Source organism: Triticum urartu, chromosome 6A (genome assembly GCF_056163025.1).
Source record: "Triticum urartu cultivar PI428250 chromosome 6A, HENAU_Tu73, whole genome shotgun sequence".
In the NCBI taxonomy this organism is placed as follows: domain Eukaryota; kingdom Viridiplantae; phylum Streptophyta; class Magnoliopsida; order Poales; family Poaceae; genus Triticum; species Triticum urartu.
In genome coordinates this window covers 232506257-232512428 of record NC_141878.1, presented here as the reverse complement: position 1 = coordinate 232512428, position 6172 = coordinate 232506257, and positions in this window count along the sequence as shown.

Below are 6172 nucleotides of genomic sequence, written 5' to 3'. Positions count from 1 at the left end.
GTCTGGCAGAGCAGATCTCACAGGATACAGATCCCTTGTATCCATACATCCAGCTTGCACCTCAGGTGCAAACCGAGTCAATGTGGCCCAATGATCAGCACGGGTATTGAAAAGCTCCAGCCTCAAGGCCCGATTCCCTCGATTCTTATCTTCGAGCATCTCGGCAGTGGTACGAGTTAATGAGTCCTCCTGAGTGGAGTCAGCATAGATAGCCTGAAGATACCCTTGCGCTCCCGGAAGTGAAGCTGGCATGTAATGAAAGTCGGTGTTCCGAAGCAGACCAGTCCGGACTCGTATGATGGTCATCATGGAATAGGCAGCATCCTGTACAGCCATCTCAACAGTAACCCCGAGTCCATAGGAATAGTGAAGGGGCTCGGTAGATCCAGGATAAGAAGGAAATATCCTGACGGTGCAGAAATATTGGCTTTGATTAAAGTCGCGGAACTGCTCTTCGACAGTGTATTCGGGATACCAACGGTAACCCGTCTCGATCATTACTCGGACTAACATAGCAGTATGACCGGGCACGTTGGGGCACCGGGTCAGGCGAACCACTTGGTTTTGAGCATGGTTGGCCATTCTGAAAGCACAACCACAATGCAAAGACATTAGAATTCCTAGGGAAAATTGGACAGCATAACAGCTGTAAATGCTCAGAAAAAGATTTGAGACATCCAAACAGTTTGCAATACCACTCGACAACATCCTATCAACGTTCTGATTCAATTAGCAACATACTAAAAGTAGTAGAAACTGTACTGAGGCTTGTAACAACAATCCTATAAGCTACTACGGATTAGTAACACGTGAACCTGATAGAAGAAGAGACCCTAGTCCTTAACCCACGTTGAATGAGAAGAGAATGACTCAGATCAGAGGGCATAGGGTAAAGGAGTAAAAGAGCCTTACGTTCCCTCCCACAATCAATTCCCTACATATAACTAAAGCATTTCTAGACTCGACATCGACCAGTTTGGCTCAACGAACCTACAAGCAGTCCGGCTCTGATACCAACGCTGTCAGGACCCCGATTCCAAGCCACATCGATCTAGCCGGTAACACCTCATATCACTTTGTGGTCTCACGCACGGTATCCCACGGGTGTCGCCTTACCATGGCCCGGGACCGTTTGCGCCTTTTGGCTCACGTATATGATAGTGTCGCTAGCATCCATATGACAGAGAACCCGGGCCGACATGGCTAGTCGTGAACCCAAAGCGGCACAGACCTATGGAGACTGGCATACATGAATTACATCGAGCATGTCGGTCATCAGTGAGTGATTCCGGGCTGTAGCACTGGGCTAACAGGACTTCGGGGAACTCGGGCTGTAGCAGGCTAGGCAGGACTCCGGATATCATCGCGTGACATTTCCCCAAAGGGACAGACATAGGAACAAAGTGAAACACATGCCAGCCAGTCAAGTGTCCTCAGCAGTAGTGCTGGGCTAGCAGGACTCCGGTGAACCGGGCTGTAGCAGACTACTATGACTCGAGGAACACTAGACTACATTTCCCCATAAGAAAGGCTCCCAAGGATAAACAACTAGATTGTCGGATCCCACTCATACCAAGCATTTCAATCATACACACAATATGCCCGATATGAGTACATACAACATGGCATCACAACAAAAATCTACAACTCAAGTACTTTATTTGAAGGCTCCAGAGAACCATACATAACCTGTTCATACAGATAGGGGTCACATGACCCGACACTCAAGTCATACAATCATACAAGCACATGCGGAAGCAACTAGTCTGAGTACAGACTCTAGAAAGAAAGAAGGCTTCTCGAAGCCTGTCTATCTACATAGGGCCCTCCATGGCCAGGATCACCACCTGGGTGGCTAGTCACTCGTCGACGTCAAGGTCTACGTAGAACCCATCGGAGGGGGCGGTGTTGTCGTCTGAAAACAGTAATTAAGCAAACATGAGTACAAAGGTACTCAGCAAGTCTTACATCAGAACCTAATATACATGCTCATTCTCAAGAAGGTGGTGGGGTTATTGCAGCAAGCAAGCTTTGACTCTTGGCTAAGATATCCTACGGAACTTCACTAGTAAAAATAGTTTTCGCACACGAGTCCACTACTCACCAACACAATACTCCAGCGGGGATCCTCCCTCGTCATCCTACGAGAGGGCCATCCTCGGTACTCACACTTACCTTGAGTCTTTTAGTAGTATCCATTAACTTCTCTATGAACTGTATAGGCAACCAAGTAGTCCTTTACCGCGGACGCGGCTATTTGAATAGTTTTATACCCTGCAGGGGTGTACTTCGTCACACATGTTTCCACCACTTAGCGTCTGCACACGACATGTGCTCGGCAGACTTCAAGCGAAAACCGACGTGGGTGTAGACCACGACCTGACTAACCTCACAAGTCTCTAGTCCAGGTTTATCGCCTATTCAGGTTCCATCCGCAAGGAAATCCAGCCGGGGTGTCCTCAACGGCCCCAAACGATGTGTACAGGGTTCCCGAGACACCAAACGGGCGACTCGGTACACCGTGCCATGGTGTATCTACCGCATCATAGCCCACCCCTAGGGTCAGCGCTACGCACGGCCGCCAACACATAACCTACAAACACCAGAAAGTAGTTAAAACTCCTGGACAGAGGACGAGATGGGTCAGTAAGTCGAGCGGGGTCATATTTCAGGGCCCAATGTGTGGTAGTAACTGAATCTTAAATAACGCATACAGATCTCAGTTCTTATGGACGGCCTCAATGAAACAACCCACCATGCACTCCTACATGGCCTCTCATCGATACCTTTACCAAAACATGTTCAACACATCCCTCACATTACCGACATAAGCATTTCACCCTAGCCCATCACCCAGATGAACCAGACCTGACACAACTCTAAGCATAGCAGGCATAGCAAGGTAGGAATCACATACATGGCTCAATCAACTCCTACACATGCTAGTGGGTTTCATCTAGTTACTGTGGCAATGACAGGTCATGCAGAGGATAAGGGTTCAACTACCGTAGCACACAGCAGTTTGAGTCGCGTTGTCTTAATGCAGTAAACAAGAGCAGAAGCGAGAACATGGGTTTGTAACAGAATGATCAATGGGTTGCTTGCCTGTTGTAGTGGTAGTAGGGTACTACCCTTCAGACGGATACTCGGGGTTATCCTCGGAGGCAGAACCTACCACGAAAGACACAGCGAACATAATCAACACATGGCAATATGCAACAATATCATGCATGCTATGACATGGCAAGATGAAAGTGTCTTGGCCTAATGCAAGCTAAAACAGAAAGGGATGAACTTATTTGAATCAAAGATTCAAATATTAGCTCATTAAACATGGCCTTATTAGTGCATAACCTTATTCTGCTTAAACAGCAAGGTTAACTTGTTTTGTCATGCATGAATCCATTACAGATGGATAGATTGAATTTTTCTGATCATTTTTAATATATAAGTCTTTGCATTTGGAGCTATGGTTGATTTTCTATGATTTTTAGAAGTTTTGACTATTTTCTGGAATTTTCTATTAAAGAATAAATCCACTAATTGAATTAATGCGTCAGCATGACATAGGTGTGACGTCAACGGTCAACTGGGTCGGCCAGGTCAAACCTGACTGGTGGGCCCTCTCTGTCAGTGACACAACTAGTTAACAGAATTAGATTAACACTAATTAGCTGTCAGTGGGGCCTGGGCCCACATGAGTGTGACTGAACTAATTAAATTTAGTTAAAACTAATCCTAAACTAATTAGCAGACCGGCCCCACCTGTCATAGACTCAGGGGGGGTCTACCAGGGCCCACATAGGGGTCAAACTGAGTCAAACTCACCGGCGTTTAGCCGCCAGCGAGGCCAGACGCGGCGGAGGGCTGCGGGTTTCGTGCTCCGGCAACCAAAACGACGGCGGAGAGCATCTACGCATAGCTGGGACTAAGCCGCATCGAGTGGTGGCAGTGGGTGGAGCTAGGGTGGCCGGAAACGTCGCCGGCGATGACCTTGGCTGCCGCTGGAGTTCGAGCGAGGCCAAAACGGAGGCTGCGGGGCACGGCGAGGCGCGTGGAATGGTGCGACGGGCTCCTGCGGGTGCAGTGAGTGCGTTGGTCGCAATGGTGTGGCCGGTGGGTGGCCGGAGACACGTCGGCGACGAGCTCGGCGACAACGGGTGCTCGGGTGAGCATGGTACGGTGCACACGGTGCAGGAGGGGGTTAATGGAGAGGGGAAGGACGGAGATGGGCTCACGGCGGTCACGTAGAGATGGACGGCGCCGTCGGGGACGAGCTGATGCGGTGGCGACGACGAAGAGGATCTCCGGCGATGGCGTATCGGGCGAGGTTGTTGCAGAGGCTGCGGGGCAAGGGAGCGCTCGGGGCTCGACTTGCTCAAAGGAGTGGAGGGTGGCGGAGCCTCCGGACAGGGTGGCTCGGCGCGGGGACGACGGAGAGCGCGACTATGGCGGTGAGACGGCGACAGGTGCGTCGGCCATGGTGCGGGAGAGCGAGGGAGAGAGGCAGGGGGGCGAGTGAGGTGTCCGCGGGGTCGGGGCAGCGACGTGGAGCCTATCCAGCATCCAGGCGCGTGACGCGGCAAGCTGCTGGCGCCGTGGCGAGCTCGCGCCCGCCGGCGTCAGCTCTCTGCCTGCCTGGCGGAGACGAAGTAGCTGGCTGGCATGGGCCAGCACAGTGCTGGGCCGCCAGGTGGGCCGGCTGATGGGCTGCGGCCAGGTAGGTTCTCTCCCTCTCTTTTAATTTCTGTTTTTCTATTTTTATTTATTCTGTAATTGTTGGGCTTTATTAAAAATACTAAAACGTTTCCAAAAATCCTGAAAATAATTGTGGGCTCTGTTTAGAATATTTCCAACAGCCCACACTTATTACTATAATTATTTGAGCATTTAAATTATTTTATAGCATTTAAATGCCCAAAATAAAATACTTATGATTTAATTCAATGACCTTCTATTGACCTAGAAATTGTGCACCAATTTTGCCAGAGGTTCTAACCCAAGACAAAGAGGGTGAACTTTTTAGAAGGGCATTTCAGGTTCATTGAAAATAATTTTAGTAAACCCTAGTTGTTTCCAGGGGGTGCTGGGGGTTCTGCCTTCCCCATTTCAAATTTAAGAGGACTTTAAACATGATGCACACTCTAATGCTTGAACTAACTAGGGTGTGACAACAGGCTTTGGCCCCTTTATAAAGAGGGCGAATATAAAGCGTCCTCCGCGTTGCCGTTTGGAACTTGCCTAAAATCGAGGAGTCGTACTAACAAGCACGATTGGGTTACCCACACCCGTATTGATGAAAATCCCGTGATAAGGGGACACGATCTCTGCTTCGACAAGACGTGCCAATAAAACTGCCTCACATCACGTGTAGTGGCGGGCAGGGAAAAACGGTTCGAATAATGACCGGGGCCATGGCATGATGTCACGTTACGAAAAGTTGTCAGCAGATTAGATTTTTGGAAATATTATACTCTCTATGGTGGTATGTGGAATTTGTTTTGCAGAGCCGGACACTATCCTTGTGTTCAAAATCTTCTATGGAGTATTCGGAGGAGGAACCCGGCTTGCAATGCCAAAGACAATCTGCGCGTCGGACTCGTTGTCATTGAAGCCTGGTTCAGGGGCTACTGAGGGAGTCCTGGATTAGGGGGTCCTCGGACAACCGGACTATGTCCTTTGGCCGGACTGTTGGACTATGAAGATACCAGATTGAAGACTTCGTCCCGTGTCCGGGTGGGACTCTCCTTTGCGTGGAAGGCAAGCTTGGCAATTCGGATATGTAGATCTCCTCCCTTGTAACTGACTCTGTGTAACCCTAGCCTCTTCCGGTGTCTATATAAACCGGAGGGTTTTATTCCATAGGACGACAACAATCATACCATAGGCTAGCTTCTAGGGTTTAGCTTCTTCGATCTCATGGTAGATCAACTCTTGTAATACTCATATCATCAAGATCAATCAAGCAGGAAGTAGGGTATTACCTCCATCGAGAGGGCCCGAACCTGGGTAAACATTGTGTCCCCCGCCTCCTGTTACCATCCACCTTAGACGCATAGTTCAGGACCCCCTACCCGACATCCGCCGGTTTTGACACCGACAGCCACCCCAGTGGCGGGTACACGAAGGTTGGGAACCTTGTCAGAATAAGATGTTGACGGTAAACTCTAGG